The 11928-nt window shown below is 46.5% G+C and overlaps 1 non-coding gene across 1 annotated transcript; it reads left to right on the top strand.

Annotated features, from left to right (window-relative positions):
* Positions 1–698: 698 nt before the first annotated feature.
* Positions 699–770, top strand: TRNAQ-CUG. Its single transcript has one exon. It is a non-coding gene; the product is annotated as a tRNA-Gln (tRNA).
* Positions 771–11928: the final 11158 nt, after the last annotated feature.

Genomic DNA, 11928 nt, shown 5'->3' with positions numbered 1-11928 from the left:
ATTCCAGCATAACCATGTTCCCCTTTCTCTCCACTAGCACTGGCATGACCTGGTGGCCCAGAATCATTTTGTTGTCCCTTTAAGCCTGGGTTGCTATGCAAACCAGGCAATCCTGCATCTCCCCTAGTGCCAGGGATACCAACTGAGCCCTGTGGACCTGGTAATCCTCTGGGACCTGGAAGCCAATACTCCACGTTCACCCAAATGTGGTCAGTAGATCCCACTACCACCTTTTCCATCTAACAGCTGAGTTCTCCCCAGTATGCCAGGATATCCCATATCATCTTGGACTCCAGGGAAACCAGATGGTTATAAGAAACCATCTGGCACTGGAGTTACAGGCAGAGGAATTACTCACCCTGCTTTAACCTTTTCCCCATTATGTCCACTGAGGCCAGGTAGTCCCTGGCTGGCTGGGGTGATCCACAACCCTATTGATGTCCTAAAATCAAGGAACTCCCTCTGGGTCTATATCAGGATTCCTGGAAGTCCTCAGGTGTGCCATCTCCAGTGCAAATTCCCTCTGGGGCTGGTGATCCTCCCATTCCATTTCTATCCAAAACTTCTCCACCTGAAGCTCCTCCCCAGTGTCCCCTGCCTCAGGCTTGGGCACTGCTGCTCCAGTGTTAGTGGAGAAAGGTCATGGAGACACCCAGCTACTGCTCCAGATGCTTTGAAGCTCCACTGTAGCTTTAAGGGGTTCCATGGTGTAATGGTTAGCACTCTAGACTCTGAATCCAGTGATCCGAGTTCAAATCTCGGTGGAACCTAAAGATGTTTGAAGGCAGGCCTGGTCAGGTTAGAAAACTGGCCAGTACCCAATAGGATGCAGTATGGCAACAATTGCTGAGTGCTGCACTTGTTTTGCTGCATGCAAAAATATCCAGCACATCTACTGGTTGGGAAGTGACCCTCTCAGCAGCACAGCACAGAACAGGAAAGGGATCTTGTCATAGTGGACTCCAAGATGAACATCTGACAAAATCATCAGAAAAGCTAACTGCACTTTATCATGCACCAGCAGATGCATGATGAATAGATCCAAAGAGGTAATACTTCCCCTGTATGCTGAACTGCTCAGGTCATAGTTGGAGCACTGCATCCAGTTTGGGGTACTGCAGTCCAATAAGGATGTGAATAACCTCAAGAGGGTCCAGAGGAGATCTACAAATTCATTGGGGGGGGTGGGCTGCAAGGGATCGGAGATGATTCAACTGGGTGCCTCTTGGGGTAACAAGGAGCAGTGGTCACAAACTGACAGAGAGCAGATTTAACCTAGATATCAGGAAAAACTTCTTCATGGTAAGGGACTCACTAGAGGTGGTTCTCTTTAAGAGAAAGCTGGATAGGCATCTGGCTGGGGTCATCTGACCCCAGCACTCTTTCCTGCCTTGGCAGGGGGTCAGACTCAATCTGTTGAAGTCCCTTTCAACCCTTGCATCTCTGAATCTATGAAACACTGCCTTCCTGTGCCAGCAGCTGTCCTGTTTTATCTGGAACAGCTTCAGGATTCTGAGCCTGATGGTCCATGAGTGTGCTGAGCTGTGCCTTGTCGGCCTTCCTGAAGGTTCGACCTCTCCCCTGGCACTATTCAAGAATACTTTTCTTAGAGAGATGTTTTATAGGCTAATTCCTCAGCTATAGCTTTGGGTAGGTGCTTTGGGATCCCATCGCTTACACCATCTATCACGCAAGGATCAAGTGCCCCTTTCAAGGGGGAGGGGAAAACTGTTTTTCCAGTCTCCTCAAGAAACAGCTTTACTCAATCTCCCTCTTCTGAGAGGATACCCTACAGCCAGCCCCAGTGCGGTTTCACAAGGGACAAGTGTCTGGCTTTGAGACCTTAGCTCTTCTCAGTCCCTGGCTTCCCCAGTGATCTGCAGCACCCCCACTTCTGGGAGCTCCTGCTTTCTGGTCAGCTCACAGGAAGGGGTTGTGTTTTGTCTTCTTTAAAAGAAAAGGGAGATCAGAGTGCAGATTATATCCAACAGCACAGCAGACTGTGCTCCAGACAGTCTTTATTCTGCTGTTTCAGATTCCTTTCCACACTCAGGCTTTATTCTACCCTCCCCTTCTCTCCCTGTCCACCCTGGGACCTTGTCACTGCCCAGCTCTCTCAGTGCCTCCTTCTTTCTCCCCTGGCCCAGGCAGCCACGCTTTCAACAAAAGAGTTACAAAACTATAGTATCGTGGAGGCAATATTCACCCAATGCAATGAAACATGACATCAGGGGGAACCAATCGGGGGCATTCTCTAGGCCCTGCTGCCCAGAGACTCAGGGGTTAAAAGGGTATCTAGCCATCCCACTTAATTTGCAAGCGTTATTTACCTGCTAACATTGACTCCCTCCCTCCACCGCCCCATGTTCCTTACAAGAACTACAGGCTATATCTCTGTTTACCAGAGCACCCCAGGGAGTAACTAGGAATAATGGGTGCAAACTAGTGGAGAGTAGATTTAGGTTAGACATTAGGAAGAATTCTTTTACAGTAAGGGTCTGAGTCTGGAATGGGCTTCCAAGAGAGGTATTCCTATCACCTAACTTGGAGGTCTTCAAGAGGAAGCTTGACAATCACCTGGCTGGGATCGTCTGACCTCAGTCCTCTTTCCTGCCAGGGGCAGGGGGTCAGACACGATGATCCATTGGATCCCTTCCGACTATAATCTATGAACCTATGACTCTCAGTCTCTTCCCTTGCCTATATTGCACGATTGTGGAGCATGAAGATAGAATCATAAAATCAAAGAAAATGAGGGTTGAAGGGACCTCAGGGGGTCACATCTAGTCCAACCCCTTGCTCCAAGCAGGACCAGCTCCATCCACATCATCCCAGCCAGGGATTTGTCTAACCGGGTCTTCAAAGCCTCCAAGGATGAAGACTCCACCACCTCTCTGGATAACCTATTCCATGTGCTTTATGCTCTTCTAGTGAGAACATTTTTCCTCATATCTAACCTAAACTTCCCGTACTGCAACTTGAGACCATTGCTCCTTGTTCTGTCATTTGTCACCACTGAGAACAGTTTGGATCCAGCTTCTTTTGAACCCTCTTCAGGGAGTTGAAGGCTGCTATCAAGTCCCTTCTCAGTCTTCTCTTCTGCAGACCAAATCAGCACAGTTCTCTCGTCCTCTCCTCACCAGTCCTGTCCTCCAGCCCTCAAAACACTTTCATTGTCCTCCGCTGGACTCTCTCCAACATGTCCACATCCTTTCTGTAGTGGGGGCACCAAAACTGAAGACAGGACTCCAGATGTGGCCTCCCCGGTGCTGAATAGAGGGAAGAATCACTGCCCTCGACCTGCTGGCAACGCTTCTGCCAATGCAGGCCAGGATGCCGGTTGCCTTCTTGGCAACAAGGGCACACTGCTGGCTCATATTCAGCTAATTGTGCACTGTGATTCCCAGGTCCGTTTCTGCAGAAGAAGTGATGTTATGACAAGGAGGGGTCAAGGAAGTATGTATGCAAGGTGACAGAAAAAGGCCAAAGAAGCTAGAGGACTTATTGGCTATGACTATTCAGTGGAGGCTCCCAGCCAAAAGAGGAAGAGATGGGAACTGATACCAGGCATCAATGGGATCCAAACATATTATGGCCCAAGGAAAAGACAGGTGTGTGTAAGAGTGTCACCAAGCCCATGCAGGCACCACTGTCGTGGAACGGTAACAATGACTACATAAGACATACATAGAGCAACGTCCATCCTGGAGTGACCAAAGCCCTTTGGTATCATATCTATGCCCAGGGATCAAGTGACACTCCCTCCCTGTCTCATTGCAGTCACCTCCAAAATACACCATGGCTCTGGGGGTCTCTAGAGATTACTTGGTGGCATCAGTCCAACTCCTGTTGAGGTGAGAATACTTCACCATATCTCCATGGGAGCAGGGTAGTATCAACTGGAGTTTCTTTGAGGTCTCAGAGAAAGGCCGGCATTAATGAAAGGGACTGACTAGGTCAAGAATGGACACAGTCACATCAGCACTGGGGTGAAACCCATGGAAACTAATGGTAGTGTTTCTACCGACTACAAGGAGTGTGGTTTTACGGCCCTGGTACGTGGATATTATGGATAGGCACTTTCCATAATATAGTAATCTACTGAATGCTTTTTATCACCTCTGGCAGATCTTCAAAAAAAAAAAAAATAAAAGCTCTTTGGAGTTAAAAGGAAGGATGAAGAAATATAACCTTGCTGTTAGAGGGAATTTCTGGCATATAAAAAATGATTTCATAATTGGTAGTAGATAAGGGACTAGAAATATGTTCTATCATAGACTTTTTTTTCTGTTTGAACTCTTCTCTTTTTTCTGTGGTCAATTTTAATTATTGAAACTGTCTCAGTGGGAGGCTGGAACACTCAGAGAGGATCACTCCCTTCTAGCGAATACTGATTTGGAGTTACATCCTTCCAGATATTCATTTTTGGTTTAGCTTTTGATAAAGTTGCTTGAGCCTGGGTATACACCTGCTTTCTCTTTCTCTCTCTCTCCAAAACCCTGTTGACTATGAAGGAAAACAGAAACAATCACATGCTCATTGGTAGCCATAGGAGAAATCATGTTGCAAGTTTGATTCCGAATTGATGAGACTGGAGCTCATGGGAAATTATTTCTCCTGTTGATATTGTTATTCTTCTCCTTTCCCACCTAATCCATACACAGCAAGGGATTAAGAACTTTGAACTGAATCTTCTGGTGCAATAAATAACAAGCATTACAACCTTCCTTGTTGTAATGACATCTGAGTGCATAGGTAGAGAAGATACAAAACCTACCTACATTTTCTCCAGTGACTAAAACAGGTTAAAAGTCAGTTAAAGGCATATCTACACATGCATTAACACACTTTGGTTAATGCACATGAAAGCCACTACCTCCAGGCACCTATATGAGTTCAAGGAGGCTGCTCCAATGTGCTGTAATTACAGTGCGTTGGAGCAGACTCGATTAATTGAGTCTGCTGGAACATGGTAATTACCGTGCTCCAGAAGACTCCAGTGTAACATGTATTAGCGTCAGCACACTGAAAAATGGTGGCAGAGGTGCTTTAACTAAAGCTTGTTTGAAGAGCTTTTGATAAAGTGCCCCACTGCCATTTTTCAGTGCGAGGATGCTGACACATTTGATGCTCCATGAACTTTTTAATTAGAGTGGCTCTTGGAGATGCTCTCATTAAAGCACTCCCCCCACCCCCCGCCACTCCCAGAGCCCGTGTATAAACACCCTCCATTGTGAGGTCCTAAGATAATGCGCATTAGCCTGTCTTAATGCTTACTGACTAAAAAACATGGCTTTTAAAGGCTGCTTAATAAGCATTAGCCTATTTTATTGCACATTAACTAAATATCATGGGTTTTTTTTAGTGATGCTTTAATGCACATTAAAAAAGGTTAATGCGCATTAAAATGCATGTGTAGATGCACTAACTTAACACACACATCTATACCTTGCATCCAACACCAGTCATACGCCAAATTCTCTACTGATGGCACACGTTAGTGCTAGGTGACTTTCCAGTGGAAGGTTCCTCTCTTCCTTTCTTATAGTTACTTGCCCTTCAGTGACTCCTCCTCCCATTACCTTTCTTGTTCATTGCCTCCTGAACAGCAGTCTCACTTAATACATTGGTTTGTTGTGTGCAAGATACCAGGCTACTCATACAGGTCTTTTATCCTGCATCAACATTTCTCTATTCTCAGGATGACGTTCTCACTTTGCAAAACCACCTTCCCCTCTGAGTGAGAGACACATTTTTTTGGACTTGGCTTTTCTAACATAAATGCAAAACAGTATTTATATTAAAAAGAAAAAAAATCTTACCAAGGTAAGACACTCCACTGCACACACCTTTTTCTCCTGGGGAGAAGATGGGAAAATAAACAAGTCATGGTAGATTAGAGTTATGTAGTTTAATGCAATACTGGAAGGCACTCAGACACGATGGCATCTTACGATGGTAGGAGTGTAGTATAAGCACCTGTAGAGAACAGAATGGAAGCAGCACATCCCATTCTTCAAAGAAATATTTAGTGGCAAGTGGTATCATTATTCTCATTTTACAGAAACAAGCAGAACTATTAAGTAAGGTGTCTAAGATCATATAGAAGGACTCAAACACATTTTCTGAGTACTCAAGGAGCATCTTGAACATGGGAACACTTCCCCTTTCTATCCTGTATTTTTATTGCCTCCTTTTTTTAAAAGAACAACAAGAAAGCTCTTTTACTACTCAGATCCATTGATGACTTTTTTATTGTTTTGCAAAATTAAAAACTTGATTATTAAATAATGCGATTTACTCAGCTATCCATGTAGCCACCACATTCTTTTTCCTCTTTATATGATCCTTTTAACATAACCGCTGTTAATCCCAGGGTTCTTAACAGATAATCCCTTAAGGAGATTTCTGTATTGTTGTGTCTAATTAATTTTAATGTTATTTGACTTTCTGGACCTCATTAAAACTAAAAAGTTTTTAAAACTCAAGATGCTCACCCGCGAGGCATACCGCCAAGGGGTCCCCAGGAAAGACACCCTGATTTATTGTTGTTGGAGGTCTCTTTGCTTTTAGATAGTTCTTGCGGGGAGCAAATCTTTTTGAATCATGACACCTCATCTGCTCAGAAGGGAAAGCAGCTTGTTCTCAATCTGGGGGGGTGGGGAAGGAAGAAGCTGAAACTTCAGCACAGTTTGGTTGGAACCAAGTAATAAGTGGATGCAAGTCATGGGGAAGACAAAGACAAGTGGAGCTGGGAAGGGCATTAGCCAAAAGTAGGGCTCTGCTTGAAATGGCTCCTCAAAGAGGTTGTCCCTTGTCATGGGGTAGATGCACCGGTCCTGCTAGGAGTTAAGGACCCCGAAAGGTATGATGCTGTACCCATGATGCCGAAAGGGGTCTGAGCTGCCTCCTATTCATGCCAGTGCACGACTCAGTTGGCACTGCTCCTACTGTAAGGAGGACAACCTTATTTTCCTTGGGGACAGGTTGGAACAGAGGTGGTATTTGTGCATGTCCAGGACCCTGCAGTTGGCCTGGCAGGACCCGGTGCTGCTGGCAGCCCAGGTGAAACATGAGTGGTCAACAAGGATGAGAAAAGGGGTTGCACCTGATCTCTCCCAACCTTTGCACCGTTACTGCTGCTTGTCCAAGGCAACAGAGCACCAGACTGGGACATAGGAGCTGAGGATTCAGTTCCTATTGCTGTCACAATCCTGCTGTGTGAAGTTGAATAGGTCACTTCACTTCCCCGTGCCTCAGTTTCCCCCATATAATAGGCACTTGACCACCTTTGAGAGATGCTTGGAGATTTAGTGATGAAAATATATAAGGGCTAGGGAGGTATATTTATTAGCCCTGGCCTCAGGGTGTGCCTCCATGGAGAATATTCAGAAATGGCAATGATGGATCCACCCTTTTTGCAATGACTCCAATGGTTCTCCCGTCCCCGTGGAAGGTCACAGGCCAACTCTATGAGATTGTTCTCCCTGTGGAGAGGAACACAAAGCCAATGAACCTGACCTACCATTCATCATTGAAAAATGAGCACAGCTGTGGAGGTTCATACTCTGCTCTGCCTCTCCACCTCATTAAAGACAGAGCTCTCATCCCAGGCTCAGGCTGGGCCCCCTACCTGCATTTCCCTGTCTGGCAATCTCCAGAGAACAGAAACTCATGGGAGGTGGTTGGCACTGCCTGCCTTCAGCTGCAACCCAAGATATGCAGCTTCTGGGCCAAACTCGTGGAGTTGAAGTGGAAATAAAGCCAGGAAATGGAAAGCTTGGGATGGATGCCCTCCTCTGTCTGCATGGCTTCAGACCCATGTCTGCTAACCCTAGGGAAACACACTGTAGGCTATGTTAGGGGTGGATTTTCTAGATCAATGGGAAATCAGATTAACTGGGTCACAGATAGGAGCCTGACCAAACAGCTTTATGGTTTTCCCCAGCTTCAGGCTCCTGCCCTTAGGGCTATGTTAGTCTTTATCTAGTGAGATCTGATAGCATCAGCCATGCTCCCACCCTTGCTTCTTTCTTAGGCTGAGCATTTCTAGCTCAGGAAGGGGCTGGCTATCCTGAGTGAGATGGGTCAGGGGAACCTAGCATGCATCTTTACCCATTATGCTCTCCTGTGGACCTGATACACTTTTTGTTTTTGCAAAAATATTTGTTTTATAGATTCATAGATTGTAAGGCTGGAAGGGATCTTGGAAGATCATCGGGTCCAGCCCCCTGCACCAAGCAGGAAAGATAACTGGGGGTCAGATGACAGAATATATATTTCTGTGTGTGTGTGTGTGTGTGTGTGTGTGTGTGTATGTATGTATGTGTATATATATATATATATATATATATATATAGATGTACCTCTAACAACCTGTCCCGTGACCACTGTGGTCTCTTTGTGTATATACAGAATATATATTTCTGTAGATATATAAAAATACATATGTAATTGTACCTCTAACCACTGTCAAGTGACCACAGTGGTTCACTTGACAGACCAAAACATAATTGGACAGTTAAACTATTTTAGTCCCATTACAAAGTGTGTACCACGCACCTGTGGACCCATCCCCATTCCACTGTTTTCACTCATTGTCGTCATATTCGTCATTGTTGTCATCATCGTTGTCCTCTCCGTTGACCTCCTCGCTATTCTCACAGATTCACAGAAATTTAGGGCTGGAAGGGGCCTCGTGAGATCATCAAGTCCGGCCCTGTTCTGGGTGCGAATGATTGCTGAGGTCAAATAACCCCAGCGAGGTGTGCGTCCCGTCTCCTATTGAAGATCTCCAGGGTAAATGCCTCCACCACCCCCGCTGGGAGTCTATTCTCATCAGAGAGTTTGCCTCTGAAAAGACTATGCCAGTCCCCTCTCTTCCATATGAGGTCCACCGTCACTTACCCGTCTTCCTCTTCTGTCTTCCTGTAGTACCAGCATATTTCACTTAGCCCCATTTTAATACAGTCCTTGACTGTGGGGTTTTGAGCCATGCCATGAGTTTGCATTATTGACCTTTTTAGCTGCAGGAATGCCAGGGTGTTAACCTCATTATGCAGCTGCCCTTTGTTTGAGGAGCAGCTGGTTAAGTGGTGTGGGTGAGTCATGCTGCGGGGGATGAACACCATGTCATCCCATGACCCTATTCTCTGGTTTCTGGGAACTTGAGTTTTCTCTAAGGGACTGTATGGGGACTTCTGGATGGGGCTGGGCCAAACTCATAGAGTTGAAGTGGAAATAAAGCCAGGAAATGGAAAGCTTGGGATGGATGCCCTCCTCTGTCTGCAATCCTCCAGTCCTCACCAGCACCAGCTGCTTCAGGGGAAGGTGTCAGCAGCCCTTTAGCAAGCAATTCTAGGAGAATTTCCTTCCTGACCGCTCTGCATTAGAGTTCATTTCCCTGTGTTTTTAATTAGCCCTGTTGTCACTGGGGATGTTCTGCTTAGCCATGCAGATGACTGCTTTTTTCAAAATCCTTTCAGCCTCAGTGATAGGGAAGTCCACCTATGAATGGTGCTTCTTCCCTTGTTTCTCACTCTCCTGCCTTTTCAGTGCCACGGACCATCCCTTGGTTGCTGTGGCTGCGTTTACACATGTGGTGGGCTGCACAGTTGTTACTGCGCAGTCATTTAGTATTGGCAGTCACTGTGCAGTAACTGGCTTTACTGCACAGCACCATAACCACACGGTTTTTGCAAGATGCTACTGCACAGTAGCAATGAGCTACTGCTCGTTACTACTTTGCTGTATCACCGTCGCACGGTTAGTGCCCAGCGATGTTACTGCGCCGTAGCAGTGAGCTATTGGAGCAGTAGCCCATTGCTACTGTACCATAGCATCTCATGTAGACTCATCCTCTGTTATGGGACACCTTTCCAGAAGCTCCCAGTTTGCCTTTGTGATCCCAGTCATTGTCTTAATGTTTCATAAAGTCATAGAAAAACTGGGCTGGAAAGGCCTTCCAGAGGTCACATCTAGTCCGAACCCCAACTCAAGGTAGGATCTTCCCTATTTAAGCCATCCCAGACAAGGGCTTGTCTAATCCATTCCTCAACCTACATAACAACCTTGTTACACAACTACAGGGCACATGGCCCCCAAACACTAAGAGCGCCTCACCTGCCGCAACTAAAGCTCTTGCACCCTCTTCCGCATGGGGTTAATGGTTCCAGTCTTCTCTAGTTCATTTAATTTGAAGCTTTGCAAGGCCTCAAATCACTTTGTCACCTTTGCAAGGGCACATGATGCCAGGCCCCTTCCCTACAGCTTTCTGCTCCCCAGATGAATCATTCCAGATCCTCTTTATCATCTTGGCCATCGTCTTACAAAAGCAATTCACATCTGACTCTTTCCCCCTCACCACCGTCCCTATGCCTCTTTCAGAGCCCCTGTTTTCTAGGATGCCACCTCCTGTAGGTCACAACCTCCTCTCTTTGTTCCTTGATGATGCCTGGTTTAGCAATTATGCAAATTATACTATATCCATGACCTTATTGTCATCTATCTCCTTACTCATTTGTTTGCGGTCTGCAAGTATTATCACCAAGGATGTCTAGTTGTTTCCAGAGCACTCAGAAAAATATTGAATAACAGTAGGATAAGAACTGATCCTCATATGAACCCACTGAAAATTACGTGTCTTGACTGATGAGTCTCTGTCTAAGATATATGAGTTGGTCAGATTTTACGGGACCTGAACCTGTTCAGCCTCCACAAGAGAAGACTAAGGGGGGATCTAGTGGCTGTTTACAAACTGGTCAGAGGGGACCCGCAGGCATTGGGGGAGTCCCTGTTCCCCCGAGCACTGCCAGGAGTGACAAGAAATAATGGTCAAGCTGGCAGAGGGTAGATTCAGACTAGACATCAGGAGGTGCTACTTCACGGTCAGGGCAACTAGGATCTGGAACCAACTTCCAAGCAGAGTGGTGCTGGCTTCTACCCTGGGGGTCTTTAAAAGGAGGCCGGATGAACACCTGGCCGGGGTCATTTGACCCCAGTACTCTTTCCTGCCACAGCAGGGGGTCAGACTTGATGATCTGCTCAGGTCCCTTCTGACCCTACCAACTATGAAACTATGAAACTATAATCCATGGCCAAGGTTGCATTCTTAATTGGCTCCATTCTTAATTGGCATCTCAAACCTGTTTGTGCACATTCCCCTTCCTGTATGTGTTGTGTCCAGATGGGATTGTTTGGAGGGGCTATTGAAGCATTGGTGTGGTGATGGGAAGATGTGAATAGGGGCATGGAGGAAGAGGACATGGACTTGTTTCTGGGGCTGGGAGGGAGATGAGAATTTGCTTTTCTGAAAACTCCCAGCATGCTGCTGTCTGGTTCCTATCTACATCAGAATAAAGGTGAGGTGGTTTGCATGGTCCATGATTCACAGGGAAACAGACACCAAATTGGCCAGGATCTGCGATTTCAACACTCACCTGGGCTGAAGAAGACCACAGCTGAAGTCCCTGCTTTGCTTTCCTCAGACCAGGCAATTTGAACCTGGATGTCCTGTATACCACCTGCCCACAGAGTCAAGCTTGGTCTCCTCTGCTGTTGCACTCTGTACATCTACATGTTCTCTGAGCCAACAGCAGGATGGACCTGCCTATATAGTCACTTGGTTGTGTGTGTGCCCTTGGTACCAAGGAGGCGACCGGTATCCTGGGCTGCATCGGTAGGAGCACTGCCAGCAGATCGAGGGCAGCGATTCTTCCCTCTGTTCAGCACTGGGGAGGCCACATCTGGAGTCCTGTGTCCAGTTGTGGGCCCCCACTACAGAAAGGATGTGGATACATTGGAAAGAGTCCAGCGGAGGGCAATGGAAATTGTTGTGGGGCTGGGGGACAGGACTGGTGAGGAGAGGCTGAGGGAACTGGGCTGATTGAGTCTGGAGAAGAGAAGACCGAGGGGGATTGAATAGCAGCC

The sequence above is a fragment of the Gavialis gangeticus genome, unplaced genomic scaffold, assembly GCF_001723915.1.
Source record: "Gavialis gangeticus isolate Ggan-Ray unplaced genomic scaffold, GavGan_comp1, whole genome shotgun sequence".
NCBI classification, from domain to species: domain Eukaryota; kingdom Metazoa; phylum Chordata; order Crocodylia; family Gavialidae; genus Gavialis; species Gavialis gangeticus.
The sequence above is the reverse complement of the archived record's forward strand: the minus strand, read 5'-3'. Positions and strand labels throughout refer to the sequence as shown.